The sequence below is a fragment of the Cupressus sempervirens genome, chromosome 10, assembly GCF_028749045.1.
Source record: "Cupressus sempervirens isolate cs-2001-9-10 chromosome 10, ASM2874904v1, whole genome shotgun sequence".
Taxonomy (NCBI): domain Eukaryota; kingdom Viridiplantae; phylum Streptophyta; class Pinopsida; order Cupressales; family Cupressaceae; genus Cupressus; species Cupressus sempervirens.
The window spans coordinates 339,157,269-339,179,222 of NC_143127.1; the positions used below are offsets into that span (position 1 = coordinate 339,157,269).

Genomic DNA, 21,954 nt, shown 5'->3' on the forward strand with positions numbered 1-21,954 from the left:
CTATAGTTGTTACCGAGCTCACTTAGCATCCTCTTTTGCCGAGCACCACTTTGTAGTGGCTACTAAGCTCACTCGGCATTCCTTGCTACCAAGCTCACTCTGCATACTCCTGTGCCAAGTTGCCAATTGTTTGCCAAGTTCACTTGGCTTCCTCTTGTGCCAAGCTTACTTGACACTCTCCTACCACTCGACATCCATTGGTGTCGAGGAAAACTGCCAGTCGACACCTTCATGTGCTGAGCAAAAATGGCACTCAATAATAGTTGTTACAGAGTGAAATTCTAGGGTTGTGATTTTATTTTTCACATGGTATCAGAGCTTTGAGACCCCGAATCCACAGTGAGTTAGGGCATTTGTTTTTATGAGATATTTGACATGGTAGGAGATAAAAGAAAGATATGGAAGCATGCATCCTCCTTTAATGAACAAAATTATGATACATGGATAAAGAAATTGAAAACCATAATGGTTGCAAATGATTTGTGGGAGTTTGTAACTAATGGGTTCAATGATGTGACAGACCCAACTTACTATGCTATCCTTACCAAAAATCAAAAGACTTAGCTGAATGAGTCAAGGAGAAAGGATTCAAAGACATTAAGTTTGATTGAGGCAGGAATGATAGAGACAGTCTTCCCCAAGATTGCAGCAACAAATTACGCAAAGGAAGCATGGGACATCCTTGAGACAAACTTCAAGGGAACTGATAAGGTCAAAGTAGTGAAGCTACAGATGATCAAAAGAGAGTTTGAGAAATGTCAGATGAGGGACAATGAGCCTATTGTAGAGTTTAGCTCATGAATCTCCACTTTGATAAACTAGCTCAAATCAAATGGAGAAGACTATGATGAGTAGAGAATTGTAGAGAAGATACTAAGGAGTTTGCCTCAGAAATATGACAATCTTTTCATGACCATAGAGGAAGCAAAGGACCTCACCACATTGACCATGGATGAGTTGATGGGAACTCTTCAAACCGATAAGCACCGGATAAACAAATCAATAACTACTTCCCAAGAGAAATCTTTCAAGGCTCAAGAAAATTCAAGAGGTAGGGGGAGAGGTAGAAATGGCTCTGGTAGAGGCTCAAGAAGTAGAGGTCGTGGAAGAAATGGTTAGATGAATGCTGGTGCAGAAAGCTCAAAAAGAGCAAGCGACCAAGAGTGAGCAAGAACCTATCAAAATAGCTCTAGAGGAGGTAAAAAGAATTATAACTCTAACAAAAGAAATGTTGAATGTTATTAATGTCATAAGTATGGGCATTATGCAAGTGAATACTAGAAAAAATAGGGTGATTAGTCAAAAAAAAATGCTAATGTGGCTAATGTGAACATGGGAGATGCAAAAAATCCCACGGCCTTCATCATGTGTAACATTGGTGAAAAAGGAAGCCCTGAGGTATGGTACCTAAATAGAAGTTGTAGCGACCATATGAGTGGTAATAAAAGTCTATTCTCTTTCATTGATAAGACTTTTAAGTTTAAAATTAAGATGGGAAATAATGCAGTTATTCCCATAGTGGGCAAAAGATCTGTCATGGTCCGCACCAAGCAAGGTGAGCAGAAGGAGATACAAAATGTGTATTTTGCCCCCAGTATGAAGCACAACTTGATGAGTGTTGGACAACTCATTCAAAATGGATACAAGGTTGTGATGGAAAATGACAAGTGTGTCATTCATGAGAAGAATGTGAGTAATAGATTACTTGCAGCAATCCAAATGACAAAGAATCTAATGTTCCCATTGAGAATAGACACATGTTTCTCTTCTCAAGTCAATGCTACACCTCCCAAGCATTCATGCATAGGAATACACTAGAAAATAACTCTTAGAAGCATGATTGAAGACAGCTTCAAGCTTTGGCATCTTAGGTATGGACATCTTGGCTTTGCTAGTTTAAATTTTTTGTCCAAGAAAAGAATGGCAAATGGTTTTCCAAGCATTGTAGATTCATATGACAAGTAAGAGGCTTGCATATTGGGTAAGCAACATAGGCTTCCCTATAATTCTAGAAATTCTAGAAGGGCTAGAGCACCATTAGAATTGGTGCATTCTGATTTAGTAGGCCCTATGCAAACTACTCCTATTGGGGGGAGTACTTATTTTATGACATTCATAGATGATTTCAGTTGTAGGACATAGGTGTATTTGTTAAAGAATAAATCTGAAGAATTTAACAAATTTGTAGAATTTAAGCCCTGGTTGGAAAAGAATGTGGACACTATGTTAAGGTCCTTAGATCAGATAGAGGAGGGGAGAATACCTCCAATATGTTTGTAAATTTTTGCAGGAAAAATGGCATAAGAAAAGAGCTTACAACCAGCTATACTTCGCAGCAATATAGAGTGACTGAGAGAAAGAACAAGACCATTGTTGAAATGGCTAGAAGCATGATGAAAGCAAAAGGGCTCCCAACTGAATATTAGGGAGTAGCTATAGCAACAACAATATATTTGATCAATAGGTGTCCTACAATATCAGTTTGCGACAAGATACCTCTTGAGGCTTGGTCAAGGAATAGATGGATAGTTGAGCACTTGAGAATGTTTGGATATGTAGCATATGCACATGTGCCTAAAGATAAAATGAAAAAGCTAGATGACAAAGGTTTGAAATGAATCTTCATAGGGTATAGCTCAAAATCAAAGGCTTATAGATTGTATGATCCAATTAACAAGAAGATCATTATTTCAAGAGATTGGAATTTTTTGAAAATTAGTCATGGGATGGCTCGGTAGATGAATCCTCAATCACTTCAAGTGCAGTACCTACTATTGAAGAGGAAGAAGATGATATTGGTGATCAGCAAGAAGATGGAGCAACAAACATGGATTGTAGACAAAGGCAAAAAGGGAAGCAGCCCTTAACATGTTGAACAACAACTCCAAGCACATCAAGACAACCTCAAGCTAGTATGCAAAATAGTAGCAGCAACAATACTAAAAATTTAGATCCCCCTCTCACCTCCCTATTGCCAAAAAAGACTAGAAGTCTAAGGGAGATATACCAAGAAGAAAGGTATGAGGAAGATTATGATGAGAGTGTAAATTTTATAATATTTTCTCATAGTGACCCAATTTATTTTGAGGAAGCTGTGAATGAAGAGAAATGGTGTAATGCCATGGATGAGTTAATAGATACTATTGAAAAAAATGAGACATGGGAGTTAACTGCATTTCCTCCCAAGAAAGAAGTAATTTGGGTGAAATGGGTGTATAAGACTAAGTGCAATACTGAAGGAAAAATAGATAGGCATAAGGCATGTTTAGTGGTCAAGGGGTACAAGTAGTAGTATGGCAGAGATTATGATGAGACATATGCCCCAATTGCAACAATAGAAACCATGTGTGCTATCATAGCAATTGCAGCGTAACACAAATGCTAGGTATATTAAATGGATGTGAAGTCCGCCTTCCTAAATGGTTTATTGAAGGAAGAAGTTTATGTGGAGCAACCACCTAGTTATGAAGTTGCAAGTGAAGAACACAAAGTGTATAGATTAAAGAGAGCTCTATATGGGCTCAAGCAAGCTCCAAGGGCATGGTACAATAGGATTGACTCATATTTGATGAGCAATAGCTTTAGCAAAAGCGATGGTGAGCCCACACTTTACATCAAGGCAACAAATTGTAATGTGTTGATTGTTGTCTTATATGTAGATGATTTAATTTTTACTAGAAATGATAATTTCCTAATTGGTGAGTTCAAAGTAGCCATGAAAAATGAATTTGAAATGATAGACTTAGGTCTCTTGAAGTACTTTCCAGGCATAGCCCGAACACTAATAGTAGTAGGTCTGAAGTTGAGCAAGGAAGATTGTAGCAAAAGTATGAATCCAACACTATACAAGAGTATGGTTGGAAGTTTGATGTATTTGACTGCAACTCGGTCAGACATAATGCATGTAGTAAGTTTAATTTCTAGATTTTTGGAAACACCAAAACATTCTCATTAGCAAGCAGGAAAAAGGATCCTAAGGTATGTGAATGGTACCAAGGGATTTGGAATTTTGTATAATATAGTAAATGATTTCAAGTTGGTGGGTTATATAGATAGTGATTGGGTTGGAAGTTTAGATGATAGGGAGAGCACTTCCAAATACATGTTTCATATGTGATCGGGTGCCATTTCATGGGCATCTAAGAAGCAACCTATTGTTGCTCAATCTATAGCAACGACTGAATACATAGTAGCGAATGCAACAATATGTCAAGCTATTTGGTTAAGGAGAATCTTGGTAGATTTGAATGAAAGGCAAGAGGATGGAACCAAAATTTATTGTGATAACATCTCATCAAATGCATTGTCCAAGAATCCAATCTTCCATGGTAGAAGCAAGCATATTGAGATCAGATATCACTTCATCAGAGAGTTGCTGGAGAATGGAGATATCAAAATGGAATTTTGCAAATCTGAGCAGTAGCTAGCAGACATTTTTACTAAGTCATTAGGCATTGGAACTTTTGTACACCTAAGAGAGAGTCTTGGTGTAGTTGATGTGGATCAACAGTGATCCTTGTTTTGTTTGGCTTGGGACAAAGGGAGAGTGTTAAAATATTAAATGTAGATAGACGTTTGCCCTTGGAGCCAAATGCCCATCTACCACCCTAACTGCATCATAAATATTAATGCTCGGTAGGTGAGTTTCAAATTTTGAAAAGAGGGGGAAAAGATTTTAAAGGGAGACAAAAGGAATGTTTATTGATTCATTCACATGGTTTAGCAGTTGATAAACTAAAAGAGTTGCAGAGCAGAGAAGGAAGAAAAAGAAATCGTTTATCAGATCTAATCGTTAGAGTGCAAAAGACAAAAGGAAGGTTGTTCTCGTGTATACAATTGTACGTGTTTCCTCTTATCATTTTGTAAGTTCTTTGTTTATTGGATTTGTCCTGTGAAGTAGTGATTGCTCCAGGCATTGTTGTATCCAGCCATTAGAGCTGCAAATTAAAATTTTAGGTTTTACTAGTTTCAAGATTTTAGGGTTTTCTTGTTGAAGCTGAATGCTCTTAGATTTTGTAATAGTTTTATCATATTTGAATAGAAAGCAAGCAAGCAAGAATACATACATATCTTTGTTGTTCTTCTCTTATTCATTATTGCTTGTTTTACATTTGAGAAGTTCTTTGTTGAAATTTTCTTCATTAAGCTCTCTGCGTTTTAATTGCAATTTGTCATTTTTCTCACTTGGTCTAGTTTTAGATTGAGTTTCCTCTCTATAGTTGTTACCAAGCTCACTTGGCATCGTCTTCTGCTGAGTACCACTTTGTAGTGGCTATCGAGCTCACATGACATTCCTTGCTGTTGAGCTCACTCGACATACTATTGTGCTAAGTTGCCCTTTGTTTGCCAAGTTCACTTGGCTTCCTCTTGTACTGAGCTTACTCGACACCCTCCTTCCACTCAGCATCCATTAGTGTCGAGCAAAACTGCCTCTTGGCACCTTCATTTGCCGAGCAAAACTAGCACTCGATAGTAGTTGTTGCCGAGCAAAATTTTAAGGTTGTGATTTTATTTTTCACAAAAATGTAGTGTACTTGCTCATGAAGTGCCCACATGAACACTTGTGAGTTCTTTCTTCTGGGTACATAGCAATCTTCTAAAGCTTGCTTCATTCTCCAAGGCGATATGGTTCTTTATAATAGTAGTTTAGCATGATGCATTTGTATGTCCATGCTTCACATTGGTTTTATATTCATTCACCGTATTTGCTTGTAACATTACTATATTTTTTCTGTGTAATGTAAGTTTTCTATCCTTATTTGTGTATATCGAATGTCCCTCATGTTTCATAGTTTACATTTGATAGGAGCTCCATCTTTCTGTTTTGTCTCAATAAGAGCTTTCTAGGTCTCTCATTATTATTGCTTCATTATTATCATGACAGCCATGTATCTGTCATTTTGCAATATGGATGCACAATTCTACTGTAAATTGAGAAAACCGTCATTTTATTACTATGGATACACACATGTTATCAAAAAAATGTCAACATGACTGTCTTTTTATGCTTTCCACTTCACTGAGATGCATTGGCACTCAATGCCTGTCATTTGTCTAGTTTGCGAATGGCTTTTGTCGCTTAGAAAACTTATCCTTCCATTGACAGTGTGGTCTGTCATAAACATTCTTATAGCAAAAAAGATAATAAATTTCAAAACAATATTTAGTCGAACAAAACTCTTGAATGTATGATCAAAAATATTGTATGAAGTGAGAATATATGGAACTTCATAAACCCCGCCGTGAGCCAAGATGGAGCAGACTAGAAAGAACAAACCGACTACCCAATAAAAGTACAGCACAGACCTGGAAGTTAGAGAATGACCGCCATATTAGGCGTCTTATAACAATAACTTATCTTTGAAACTTCCTACAAATTTTTAGGTTCCAGCCTCTCAACTTCCATGTACATGTGGCCTTTAAATTCTGGAATAGAACACCAACTGGTTTCATCCCTGCGATGAAGGCTTTGCAGACTAGTTCAACATTATAACACAAAAAAACTCTATCTCAATCTCATTTCATGCTAAGTGCCCTGAAACTCCAAGATGAACTTTTCAACATAAAGTACGGATTTGACCATGTGATATTTTATTTTCCCAATTATCCCTAATGGAGCCAAGTCTAGAAAAGACCTCTTTAAAAATATTTAGCATAACTGAAAATTAGCCTCATGATTTAAATTATTATTTTTTCCCCAAAACAGCTTTAGTGGCTAAATTTAGTTTAAGAAGCTAAAACAGATCAACAGCCCTTGAAAAATAATTGTTTGATAATCAAGAGTGACACCCCACAAAACCATAGCTTAATATGACTAAAATTGGGTAAAAATGATTAATTAATTACATTAAAATAATAAATGCAATAAAATTATACAATATACTTATTATAATAATTTATATAAAAAATAATAATTTTTAATATTATCAAATCAAATCTTGTATTCATCATTATGTAATAGGACAACTTTTTATTATCATGTTATATCAATAATTTAAACTATAATATAATTTTGATTGATTTTATTTGAATTTAGTATGTTTATATTGATATTTAATAGAAATCCTAACATAATATTTCATGTAAAATTACAAGGTATATGAGCCTTAAATATTTTACTAATTTTTTGAAATTACTTTCAGCTTGATAATCAAGATTTTCGAAGGATGAAACAAAAAAAAGAAAACATCAACCAGATGTTAAGGTAAAGCATAAGTAGACATTATTAAATATCATGAACTTAGCTTTTATTCTACGAAAACAGTTTTCTTTAACCTAAGTTTTGTTCATTGGTTTTACATAGGCATATGGAGGGAGAGGACCTTTGAGAGTTAACTCTAAAAGAGTTACAAACACTAGAACAAATGTTGGAAGGTGGTTTGCATAACATTCGATCAACAAAGATACAATATTATTGTATATTATTGTAAGCTAAATTAGCCCATTAATCAAGAGTGGTCAAGTAAATGTGGCTTCACATCGAGTGTATGTCTAGTCATGTAAACTAATAATGACTCTTAATAGACCACTACATACCAGTAGAGAAGGTGGTCAAAAGTTTAAAAAGAGAGATTGTGTTAGGCATAAGGCCACTAAATATCTAGAAGGTCTTCAATCTACCAAGGGTGGATCAATATTTATAAATTACTTATGACATGGAAAACTGTTGGTATAGGGAGAATGATTCATAAGAAAGAGAACTAGTACAAGGGAAGTACCTCATCACTAGGTCACCATTGAGCCGAAGAGGTGGGAAGTTCAACATGACCTGATGATACATGATCAACGCTATTGGCTACCTATCTTCCTATTAAATTATGTCTATTAGAGAAAAAGTTGTTAAGAGGATTAGGCCAAGAGAAGAACCACTAGATGATTACAAGTTTAGTGAAGAATTTTTTTCATTTTGAAGATATCAATGCTTTGAAAAATAGGAAAAGATGTGGTAGAGTCTAGATGGATGCTTGAATAGTTTGAGGTACTATAGGACTGGAGAAGCTATACCTTTATAAGGGCTATGAGGCATTTCATGTGGAGATGGTGTGTCCAATAGTTCAGGGAGATCTAAAAGTTTGGAAGCTTGACATTGTTATGAGACATTTCATGTGGAGATGGTGTGTCCAACGGTGTTTCAAAGCTAGATGATAGCTGCATAACTATGAGAAAGTCTTACTCATCTATGACGTATTTTCAAAATATAACTTCTACATAGTGTTTCCTTTATTTTTCACATTAAGTGGGAGTGTTAGAGTTAATGTTCCAACTAGTCAATAAATAATTGTTGGACATGTGGAAAACCTTGTTGATTTGCTGGCAACACAAGTTTAGTTTAGGTGTGAGTCAAAGAGTTCTAGTTTGAATCAAGCTCTTCTTGTAGATGTGTTGAGTGAGGTGTCCATAAGTTTTAGTTAGTGTCAAGTTTATGTTTGTGTTGCCAATCATGAAGTAGTTTCTTGTCAATCTAATTGGAAATCTTTTAGGAATATTGTTGAGTCAAGCTATTGTATAAATAGGAAACTATTATTCAATAGAATAACAAGCTGAATGTTCTTTGAACTTGTCTTTTTTACTAGTATTCTATTTTTTGAATACTCCTATGTCATGAACCTCGTAGTTGCAAGGCCAACAAATTATCCTAGTTTGGTTAAAAGAGGAAGTATGCAAGATGAAAATGCATGGTCGTACATAGTCTACCACCAAATTTTCAAGAAGAGGCTTCCTTTTAAAAGGCTCAAATACAGATCGGTTAATGGTGGATTCATCTTTTCTATCATTTAGGTTGTCGATGGAGACTATACTAAGAGAATGTCAGTACAAGTAGAAACTCATATCACAAATAGATGCTTACTGCATTTAGTTTAACACATTCTATTATATTCAAGTAGCTGGTACTCTTCTGTGCCTGAGAATGCTCCCTCCTTATCTATCAGGAAGATTCTTACTATTGGAGATAGTAGGGAAACTAACCTTAGCTTATGATAGGGTGTAGACATAGCCACTTTGAACTCTAAATGGGATCAATAACCGTTAGATGATTATACATCAAGTAGCACCTACTTAAACCATATTGGTATGGTACATCTTGTAGGAAAAAAGTTCATACCAGAGTGGGCAATTGAAGATCACTAGATGAACTATGTAGATGACTATGATGTGTAGATTAGGGACTATCATAGGATGAGTCTACAACTTGCACAAAAGGTGCTTAATTTGGAGTTACCTCTAAAAGTGTTGAACAAGGACACTCATGATTTATTGGACCCACTATAGAGTAGGGACAAGATCTATGAGTGAACCATTAGGAATCTAGAGATCTGTCAAGAGGAGAATTATGATATCCATCATAGGGATCGACATGTTATACAACTAACTAAGGAGTGTGTTAGAAAACCTTTTCTCTTGGATCTGATTCCCTAAGCTTTGACTTTACAAGCCACCGCCTGACCAAAGAAGAGTAAAGGCATGAAGGTTATAGTTCTTATATATGTTTCCAAGTCACCCGTAAGGCCTGAGATAGTACATCAAGACAAGTGGAAAGTGAAGTATTTCAAGAAAGAGAGGGTAAAGATGAAAAAGAGGAAAAGCATTACGCAAGAAAGACCCTAACAAGAACATGTTCATACATAACCAACCAAACAAGAAGGGGCTCAACTTGAGGAGAAAGAAGCCTGAACAACCCTTGTAGAGGACACCCCAGCAGTACCATAGAGACCATGAACTGAGATGGTGGTGGTGGGAGAGAAAAGGACTAAGTTAAAGAAGAAGAGTACTTCAACACCTTAGGTTCTAGTACCTAAGGCTCAAGATGAGGAAGAGGGGGAGAAGACTAGGTATATCCCACTCAATAGGAGAACCCATTCAGGAAGAGCTACAAAAGAAGAAAGGAGTAAGAGTTTTAACTAGACAACACTTTCCATCCTAGAACAACCAATTTAGATAAAAGGCTTAGATAAGGAAAAAGAAATATAGATAGTGGAGATGGGAGGAGAATGGATTGATGTCTTCAATGTTTTAGACTTTGACTTCATGTTATTAGGCGCAGAAATGGTAGGGGAAAATTTATGGGATACCCTTTAGTCACTAGGAGAATATTTGGAACAGGTGCCTCCCTTACCATAAGGGCCACTTGGTATACCTCCCTAACTATCACAAGACCTTCAATCCATCCCTCCTTAGCAAGAACAAGAACTAGTTGTTATACCTCCTCTAGAAATAGAGCCAGAATACCAGACAATGGAGGAAGGTGAGTATGTCCAGTTACACACAGATGAAGTATCATAAGGACAAGTTATCAAGGAAGAACAAGTTCCTCCCAGAGTAGAGACTAGGTCCTTGACATAAGTAAAAATAAAAGCTCAATCTATAGTCCTCCTGTGACAAGGGAAGACTCCAAAACAAGGTGATAAAGGGAAAGGACCAGCTTCAGAACCTACGTCATATGCTTAGTACATGTCCCCCATGGGAAGTACTCTCGCTAGGTTAAAAAGGAAGGCTTTAACTCAAAAAAGGAGATATATGGAGTTCACATAAGAGGAGAGTCTGAAGGAGTTGATAAAGAAAATCAAGGTACCAAAATGTATCAAAAGTGATGCTAAGATATTGGATTTTATTATGAATAATCAGAATGAATATTTCATGGCACATGGTGCCATTCCCCCTCAGGACACTGATATTGAGGAAGTGTCTCCAAAAGAATATTATATGAAGGAGATAGTGTTGGGAAAGCCCATAGTTGATACAATAAAGGTTCTAATCACCACATGCCTCAAGCAAGTGTTTACACACTAGGATCAGGGTGAGTTAGAGATTTTTGGTACTAAAAAAGAAGAATGAGCTACTAAGGGGATATGCAAATGAAATACTAGGCCTGATTGACTCTGACCATCTAGAGGTTTCTCTAGGGGCTTCTCTAGAGAATAAAGAGTGAGGTTAAGTCACAAAGGAAAGTGATTCATTTTTGGATGCTTGCAAAAGGTGGTGTCATAGTTTTGAACGTAGAGAGAGGGGTACATATAATCAGGATGATTTGAACCTTTTACAGAGCATCCAAAATAATGGCAACAAATTGGTTACATTAATAAACCATTATTTTGGGTTGATGGATGAAGTACATACATGAGCCAATGATTTGGAAGCAATGAAGACCATCAAAGGAAAAAAGGTATCGATGTCGATGGAGATGCATACAATAGAGAAATTAGATAAAATAGATGATTGGATAGAGAAGGTATCAATTGACAAAAAATTTATGGGAGGGTTATATGAGGATATTCATGAAATAAAAAATAAAGCTGAGAGGTAGTTTTGGAATTGGATAAGTACTATAATGCCTATAGTATAGAATTTTTTGTGGATGAGTCAAGAACTCATCTATCTTTAGTAGAAATAGTAGTACAATATTTAAGATCATTATTTGAGGAAGCTTTATCCAAAGATGATATTAGACAAATCTTCAAAACAAAAGAAGCATTACTAAAGTTAGGTTCTAGGATGGAAAATTTTGTGGATAATTGGTTAGAGATTAGTAATTACCACCAAGTCATGTAAAATAGGTACAAGTCCTTGGATTTTTTGAAAACAAAAAATATCACTACTATAATCCAAAAGTTTAGAATATCACATCAAGAAATCATTTCAATCCAGAGGGAAGAAAATCAAGATGCTAGAAATTGAGTTTCAACACTTGTAGAATTTTTGAGAATTTTTGTCTTGTTATCCAAAGGTGCACTTTTCAAGAGGTGTGCTTTATAAAAAAATGCAAAAAATTAAGAAGTGTGCTAACAATTTTGTATTTTAAGTAGTGGGCTAAGAGTTAACTATTAGTTGCTATTTTTGAGAATTCCATGTGCTGGAAAGACATTTTGACAATAGTTCAACTCCTAGAAACACCTAGAGAAGGCCAAGCTTCCATTTTAAAATCTTCTAGTGACTCCTAGATCAACTCATCACTTCTATATTATTATATTCTTATTCTTTTATTGCTTTAAGTGATGTAAAGGCTCTTGCACCAATTAATTGATATAAAAAAGGGTGGATACCTACTTAGCAACATTTAGATAGTCAGTTTGTATATAATTAGCTTTATTTTATTAGTTTATAGCATAGTGTTTACATTAGAATAAATCTCACTCCTAACATAAAAATAGGCGAGGGTTTCTTATAAATATATGAATATAATATGTACTCTAGGCCAATAGTTGGATCCAATAATTAATTCTATTGGTGCTCTCATTCTGAGTGTCGTAAATCTTGTTAGAGTGTTATTTTTGTGAATTTAGGTTCATGAATATTAATGAAGCTAATGGTTTTATTATGTTGTTATAAATTTGGAAATCTTTTAATTTTTTTTTTCCTTAAGTTAAGAAATTCTATTATTGTGACAAATTAGAGAAAGGATCACCATTGTTCTTACATAGCATTTTCTCTCATGTGCACACACTTGCTATGGATGGATGATTTGACGAATCGAGAAACATATTTCAGTTTTAATTAAAGTTCCAATTGATGATAAGTTAATTCATAGATGTGTTCTTACTTTGCCTTATGTTCATTAGGAATTTTTCTTTTAGCAATTTTCATTAAATATCTCATTACTCTATCTTCATTATTTTCTTTTGAAACATTTCATTAAAATAGGAATTCATGTAGTTGCATTCATCATAAATTGCATTCATAATAAAATAGAAAATATATAAAATATATTTTCTTTATAAAAGTTGTGTAGAATTGGTAGATACCAGAAAAGGCCTCATTGTGAATAGAAAGACTTATCTTTGATTGAGTTGCCAATAGTTTGAAGAAAATTCAACCAAAAACTTGGAGTTGGTCATTGATTAACTTTTCAAGAAAGAAATTTTTCAGAATTTCTATTGTTAGCATCATGCAAATGACCACTCAACACATACTTACATTTATTAAATTGGATTGAGATAGCTTCTTTTCTTTGAGAAATTTTTATTTGGGTGTAGGAGATCTTCTACAATGGAACACTTCACATCACATTGTGAAAAACAACAAGTTGCATGGGTAGTTTAGCATCTTATGGAAAACTGTCCTAGTTGAGTTAGGTTGATCTTTAAATGATGTGACAACCAGTCTTGCTCTAACCCTTGCTTCCTCTAGGGTCATCTTATGCCTTTGTCTAACCTAATAGGGTTTCTAGTCAGCCTATTCTTCTTAGGATCCTAAATATGAGGTCTTAAGCTATTCAACTAGTGCACACATATTAGTAGGAATGACAACTCCCCAATAGTAAAATTAAGTCCAAATGCTCAAATGAAACCCCAATGGATGAATGGTAATATAGGAATGAATTTTGAATCTCTCCAAGGTTCACAACAACAATCATAATTGAAACCCTAATCAATTTCCAAAATTCATGAAAGATTTCACCAAAATACTTGAAATAAGGCTACAAGAAATTAGACCTATTAATGAAGAATATCCAAGATAACTTGAAAAAGTCCATAACAAGGGGTAAAATAAACCACTAATATAGATGATCCTTTTAGAGAAGTCAAATATTTTTTGGTCTAGGATTCTCAACCTCTCCGTATAGTATGACCACAAATTAAACCTAAAACCACGGGTTTTAAGGGTTTAACAGGTTATTTGGTAAAAAGATTGCTTTTCCTTGCATATAATTTCCCTCAATGCCTCCCATTGAGTTTGGAGGTTCACCACAACATCTTCCAACACATTCCAAGGTCTGGTTGAAGTATCTCAAACATTCAACCACTCCAAACACTTCTACTATAGATTGTGACCCCTAGCCATGTAGCTCTAGCTCGCCAAGGGCATCAGCTTAAAAAACATTCCTCAAATTTGTAGGGCCTTTCCTTCATTATCAAACATGTAAAAGGAGTCATATTCCCATTCCCAAGAGGCTATATAAATCCTAGAGTGGGAGAGGGAGTTATGACTCCATCTTGCTCTAATATTGGATTTAGAACAATAGGCAATAAAAAGCCAAAATAATTTGTGCATGCAACTAAAACCTCACAAAAAGACAAAATAGCACTATACAGAATCACAAATCAATCTCTTCTAACTCTTCAAACAATAACAATTCCTATTCTAATCAATTAAAGTACCAAGATCTTCAAAAACACAAAACTATGACTAAACACTTACTATTCAGTTTGTACACACTAGGATTTCTCAAGCTTCCAACCCTGGAAAAAGGTTGAGGATGGACCTATAAACACATCCCAACCCCTCAAACTCTCCCCAAAGGTTGCCAAACCTTTCCAAGATAATCAAATGGAAGAAAAGCATGTATGAAGGACCTAAAAAAACTCATGACCACTTTACCTACTAAACAAAAAGATGCTCAATTTGACCTTATTGAGCAACTATGAGCAACTTAGACCTTGCTCATAGATTTCTTTCATGGTTTTAGCAAAGTCTTCTTGACTTTCTCATGGATTTATTTCATAGTTTGAGAAAAGTATTAAGAATGTCCACTTATATGCTCCACTCCTCCAAGATCTCTCAACTCACTGACACCCCTTTGATGCATTTCCTACACAAGTTCAAAGGAACTTTTTCCTATGGTTCTATTCCTACTATCATTGTAGGCATAATCTACTTGGGGAATGATTACATTCCATGTTTTCCCATGCAACTTAGGCACCTAAAGAGATTACCTAGCACCCTATGGACCACCTCAATCTGACCATCTATTTGGGGATGTTAGGTTGAACCAAAGGAAAGGTTAGTACAAAGTCTGCTCTATAAATTCTTTTGAAAGTGACTCATGAATTTTACATCCCTATCTAAAAGAATGCTCAATGGAAGTCCATGAATCCTCACAACCTCTTTGAAGAACAAATTTGCAATGTGGCTTGCATCATTGGTAGTCTTACATGGAATGAAGGGCCCCATCTTGTTTAACTTGTCAACAACTACATAGACATTGTCATAACCCTATTTTTTCTTGCTAGTCCTACTATGAAATCCATGCTCACACACTCCCATGGCCTATTTAGGATTGGTAGGGGTTAATCAAGACCTGTATTACTCATTCCTCCTTTATCTTTCATACATACCATGCATTTCTCTACATACCTAATCACATCTCTCACTAGTTTAGGCCAATAATAAAGCCTTTGGACTAGTTCTAGGGTTTCTCTCACACCAAAGTGTCCACTTAGACTTCTATTTTTATTTTCTTATATTATGTTCTCCTTTATTAAACCCCTTGATACACATAACTGGTTACCCTTAAATAGCAATCAATTTTGTAAGGTAAATTCAAAGAACTTACTATGGAAATGGTTCTCAAAATCCAAACATACCTTAAATGCCTTTGTAAATTCTTTGTCCTCCTTATAGAGAATATTGAAACTCTCTATTCCAATGCTATGTAACTGAATGTCTTGGATTATTAACAATATCCTGCTTAGTGCATCTTACACCTTGTTCATCTGCACTTTCTTATGCTTTGAAGGTGAAAGCTTGCAAGTACTCCATCTACCTCAAGTTCCTATTACCCAACTTTTCTTGAGTGTTGATATAGCTAAGAACTTTATTTTCTATAAACACAACAAATTCCTTGGGTAATAGGTAGTGTCTAATTAAGTTTTTCACTAAAGAAGACTACTAGCCTACATGCTTAGCTTAACACTCCCCCTACTGCTATACCACGTGCATCACATTCTATGATTAAACGTTTCTCAAAACTAGGAAATTGTAAAATAGGTTGGGAAGCTACTTGCTTCTTTAACATTTCGAAAGACTTCTTTGTACTTCTAAAGTCCACTTGAACTTATAATTGACCCCATCGTTTATGGTATCTAGCAAAGGTGCACATATGCCACTAAAGTTCCTAATGAATTTCCTATAAAAATGGGCTAAACCATGAAAACTTCTTTCCTCATTGGATTTAGTAGGTGGTGGCTAGTTGAGGATAACAACCTTCTATTGATCCATCTTCAAGGATCTCTTATACATTTCAAAGCCTTTGTCGAGCCAAGTGACCTTGTGTGGATTCACATGGAGTAACTTTGTTTATTTCATAATGTAATGGTGATATTGTAGCTTCTTGTGGTGGTATTGAGCTATAAGGGATTGTGGATTGTAATCACTAGATAATGATAATATTGGAGTTGATGTTGGTGGGTGTAACCTAGGGATTGGGTGAACCACATTAAATCTTGGTGTCTTTTGTTCTCTTTTGTGTGATCTATTATTTTTTGATATCAGTTATATTTGCATGTAACTATTATTTCTATTAGAGGTTAATCCTAACAAGATCTTGCATCTAATCCTAAATAGAGCTCTCTTATTCTTAGGCTCATTAGGAGTTGGTTGCTTGACCAATACCCTTCTAAACATAATATTCTCTTCTCTTTCTGACTCTATGTGATCTACTTCATTCTCCTTGTAGTTAGAGTTATCCTCTTGAGTATAGGCTGCTCTTTTTTCATGATTTGAAGAAGAGGGCTTTTCATGGCATCTATATGCTAGATGGCCTATTTGACCATAGTTGTAGCACTTCATGCTAGCAAAGTAGGAGTGTCTTTTTCTTGATCCTCTTCCTCTATTAAAACATCCTTGGTTACCTCTTCTTTTATTGTAACCTCCTCAAGAAGAGCTTTTAGTGGCTTTCTCTATCAGCCTAGTCTCACCTTGGTCTCTCTGCTCATTACCTTTACATTGGTAACCTCCTCTTTGCCCTCTTTGATTTCTTCCCTTGCCTCAGTCATTAAAATTAGAATCCCCTTTCTTGTTATTATTTACCTCCACCTTTAGGGCTATCCGGTATCACCTTTGAATAGTAGTAGGTGTCCACAAACTAAGATCCTCATAGATATTCCACTTCAAACCACCCAAGTACCTAGCTATTTTTATTGGCTCTTCTTCTTGCTTCTTAGATCTAAGGCATAACCTCTGAAACTATATCCATACCATCCAACCAATCTATCACGACATCTATATCCATCTCTCCATTGAATAGCCAGCACACCTTCCAAGGATTTCCCTCCTAGGGCTTCAATAGCTTTCAAGAAAGATTCCTTATTCAATCTATAGGGTCTAGCTCATGGAGAACATTTTCCTCTTCTATTTGTTTACCCTTCTCATTATCTTCTTCTTCCTTCTTAGCTCCATTAGCAACTTCATCAAACTTTGTGTTTGCCTTTTCTAAGGCTACCTCAACAAGTCTGTTCTTCTCCTTTTTCTCATCAACTTCCTTAACTATCTTTGTGTTAGTCACCATACTCTACTCACCTACTAAATCTCCAATAGCTACAAACATACACCTCCTTCCCAAGTCTTTAACTTACTCTGATACCACTCTAATGTGATAACCAGCCTTCCCCCTACCCTAGCTTTCTTGAGGGTCACATTAGGCATTTTTCTTACTTAATAGGGTTTCTATTACCCTATTCTTCTTAAGATCCTAACTAAGAGGTTCTAAGTCATTTTATTAGTGAACACCAATTAGTAGGAATAACAACTGCCCTATACTACAATCAACTCCAAATTCTCAAATGACACCCTAATGGATGAATGGTCATCTAGGGAAACCTTTTTGTTCTCTCCAAGGTTCACAACCACAATCACACTTGAAACCCTAATTGATTTCAAAAAATCGTGCAAGATTTCACCAAAATGCTTGGAATAGGACTAAAAGTCTCTTAAGTCTTGAGTTAATATATCTACTTTCATTGTCAATATGAAGAACGTTGATGACCTTACTTGATTGCTTCTTAATATGAATCTTGAAGGCTAGAAACTTAACAAACATTCATTCTTGTGATTAAGAAAGTAGACCCATGTGTAGCATGAAAATTCATACATGGAAGTGAGAATGTAGTTACCCTTGCTAACTAATCTCACTGCAAAAGGGTCTACTAAAACAATGTGAACCAACTCTAGAACAATTGATTCTCTCCTAGACTTCACTTTTTTCATACTTTTCTTCTAGATGCATATCCATGGAACAAGTTGAAGACACACACTTAGAAAAGTTGATTATAGGTAGACCTTTGACAATATTTTTTGAGCTAAGTTGATGAAGATAGTGGAAGGTAAGATGTCCATACTGCTCATGCCATAATTTACTTTGTAATTGTGAATGTGTCAACAAGGCATATGAAGGAGACTTAGGCACAAAGTGAGAGAATGAATTAAGCCTTGTGTGATGATTAACTTTACCCACTACAACCAATGAATCATCCTTAAGATTTCCCACCATTACCAAATCAGGAAGGAACTCAACTTTATTTCCACCTCCAAATCAAGTTATCTGTTAAATTGATCTATCATTTCCACCAATGTTATAAAGTTGGATGACTTGAGAATTCCCATATCTATCAACTTGCATTGTTCCAACATCAACAATTCTGCAAATGGAACAAATGAACACATAGTGAATGCACTTCTCATGGTCAACATGTGAATGTTGTAACTCAAAACAAAAGATGCATGCTCTAAAGCTAGCATCTTCAAGATGTAATGAATCAATCTATCATCCTTCATGGGATTACCACAATCCTTAAGTAGTGCTCTCAATTCATTGGCTTTGTTGACATAGTCTTGAATTGTGTCAAAATTCTTAGGATCCAATGGAAGTAGATCATACTCAATTTGGAATCCCTTTTCATCATCCACCTTACCATACATCCCTTCATGTTTCTCCCAAGCACCCTTGGCATCCTTAAAGTTGGAAATGTGGAAGAAGAGATCTCTATCAACACAATTCCTAATGATTCCTAAAGCCTAGTTTTCTTTAACTTGCCAATCAACTTGTGTATTAGCATCAGTGGGTTTTACAATTGTACCATAAACATATAGATTTAAATCTTTTTCCATTAGTCAACTCCGTACAATATCTTTCCATGTATAATTGTGTGAAATTAAAACTGGAGTTTTACATGAACCCATGATATAAATAATTAAAAGAGCACAACAGAGAGAGAGAGAGGCACAAGACCACAAGAAACACACCCCCCCTCAATTCACTCAACTAAAGAACTCCCCCAAAAATGATGCTTTTGACACTTTATATGTAGTGTATTTACAATAGGCCACTTGTCAAAATGGACAAAAGTGGGCTTCTGATTTTTCTGTTTACAACCTCCTTTTGGATTTAAAATTTGGTACTTAGCAATGTAGCTTAGAAAAACTAAACCTAAAAATGTGTCCAGATGACCCTGTATAGAGCATTTGAAGTTGCAAAATGTAGGACTGGAGAGGTACAATCACCAAAAATTGAAATTGCTGACAAATCCTTGCACTAAAAGTAGAAAATAATATTCACCACTAAAAAGTTCAGGAAATTTTACCCAAAAAAAAACTACACCTGATTTGAAGTCTGGATGACTAAGATATGGCCTCTCAAAGTTGGAGTGTCAAATCAAAACTGTATATGGAGAGGGGTTTGATTAGGAAAACACTATGTTAAATTTGATGTCCAAATGGCCTTTATGGCAATGCAATCTAGCCATCTTATGAGGGTCAAATAGGCATCAAATTTAGGCTCATGAAAAGTTGATGTTAGCAAGAAAGGCTAGCCTAGCTAACATGGTAGTATGGTCAATGATGTATTAGGTCATACAGATGATGTGTCAATCTATACAACTAACTTGGTAGATGTCATGGTCAATTATTTTGTAGTACACATGGACGGTGACTGTGTCATAGTTGATGCTGAAGTTGCAGGCTGAGTTGTCTTAGTGACTATGTTGATCGGGAAGGGGTGACATGGTGTCATGTTGGATGCTGGTGTGGAGGATGGGTCTATGGAATCTTGGCCCTAGAAATTGAACGAATGGTGACTAGTGAATTTCAGTGGCGGCTGAGTATGGGGTCAATGGAAGCAGTGACGCTTGTGGAGGAGAGGTGGAGCACCAATGGTGGGTGTGGGACTTTAGTCCCACATTCATCATGTGGTGAATACTGTGGCAAAATAAATGCCAAAGCTCGCACAAATTAAAAATGGCTTAGAGAGCCACTAGAGTTTATGAAGTTGCTACTGTGGGTTTGCTTCACTGGTTTGTGGAAGTTGAAACTACCGATTATAAATAGAATATGCCAGATTATGATTGAATATTCTATGGGCGCTAGAATTTGACTGCCTAGTTTCTGCAAAAAAATGCTTCTCTATAGGCCTAATTGTTGGAAATGAGAATGGAGTAACTGAGAGAGGAGGGGTGAATCAGTTACTACAAAAATTTTTCCCACAAGTCCCTTAAGATGTCAAAGGAAATACTCATTGTTGATACTCATATAATCAAACTGAAAACACAAGAAACAAGAGACAAGAGACACTAGATTTAACGTGGAAACCCAATATGGGAAAAACCACCAATGTAACTAGTTACTGTTTTTCACTCTTTTGAAGTGAGCCCTGTTAGGAGCCAACCTTGTTAAAGGTTACAAAACACACTGTTAGGTGCGACCTTGTTAGAGGATTTAATCACCCTGCTAGGAGTGGCCTTGCTAGAGGTCTTTAGATCAATTCAACTGAATTGCCACCTTGTTAGAGGATTTTACAAAAGGCTGTTAAACCCACTCTGTTAAGAGATTTGAAAACACTGTTACAATTGTTAGAAAGTAACAATGAGTGATCTGAAATAAATACAACTTATCTTTGCTGATACAGATCTCTGTTCTGTTCCTCTAGATCCTCTCTGATCAAATGCAACTCTGCATCTCTGATCCTTCAAGAACTTGCTCTGACCTTCCTTATAATTCGCATATTAGATATTCAATCATATCTGCTTTCTTTTTCACATTCATACTTCCATGCTTGAATTCGCAACTTGATCCTTCATATATACCTTTCAGATTATCAAGTCGGCTCAAATACAAGTTACAATTATAAATAATTGTGCTATAAGTCGGCTTCATACATTACATAAAGTAATTAACTTTAATTACTTAACCTTCGAGAAATCCTTCGCTGACCGACTTAACTCGGTAAATACTGCACAGAAAATAATTCCTGTGTTAACCGACTGAGCTCAGTTAATATAGAGAATTTCGTGAAATCCTTCACTGACCGACTTAACTCGGTAAACACCGATTTCTCCGACTTTCCTTTGATGACCTAGTGAGCTCGATTAACACTGTCTCCTACTTTTCTTCGATGACCGAGTGAGCTCGATTAACACTGTCTGCTACTTTTCTTCGATGACCGAGTGAGCTCGGTTAACACTGTCTGCTACTTTTCTTTGATGACCGAGTGAGCTCGGTTAACACTGTCTGATGACTGATATGACATTTGTGTAACATCAAAGACAATCATGCAATTATCAATTGTATCCAACAATCTCCCTCTTTGGCATTGATGGCAACACAACATGTCATAGCAGAATGAAATTTGAAAACAAGTCCTTATCAGCACAATGTGTCATCAAAACAATTCTCCCTCTAAGATGATAGACTCTCCCTCTTTCAGTAACCTCCCTCTGTGAAGGTATTACATAAGAACTTTCTTTTTCACACAAATTTCAGAAAGATATGACAGTAAAGTAAATCTCTCCCTCTTTGACAACAAATGCCAAAGACAATAGAACTTAAATGAATTGTAATGTACCTTTAGTACTAATTCATATGCAAAGCTTCCAGATTTGACTGCATCAACAGATAGATTTTTATTTTGGTATGCGTTGATGCATTACTAAAACTTGTTTTTAGTGAATTTCGGATAGGGTGTAACCCCTAACTTACCTCTGAGATACAAGAATGCATCCTTAGGTAGTGGCTTTGTGAATATGTCAGCAATTTGTTCCTTTGAATTGACATATTCCAATCTGATCTCCTTGTCTTGTACCAATTCTCTGACAAAATGATATTTGATTGCAATATGCTTGGTCTTAGAATGCATCACTGGATTCTTTGATATATTGATTGCACTAGTATTGTCACAGAACATAACAACTGGTTCTTTGATTTCCATCCTCATTCCTTACAATAACTGCTTAAACCAAACAATATTTGAAC

At 35.8% G+C, this 21,954-nt stretch overlaps 1 pseudogene; it reads left to right on the forward strand.

The window, feature by feature from the left end:
• The window catches only part of LOC149533976 (MADS-box transcription factor 23-like), a 290,054-nt pseudogene that overhangs the window by 217,320 nt on the left and 50,780 nt on the right, over positions 1 to 21,954 (forward strand).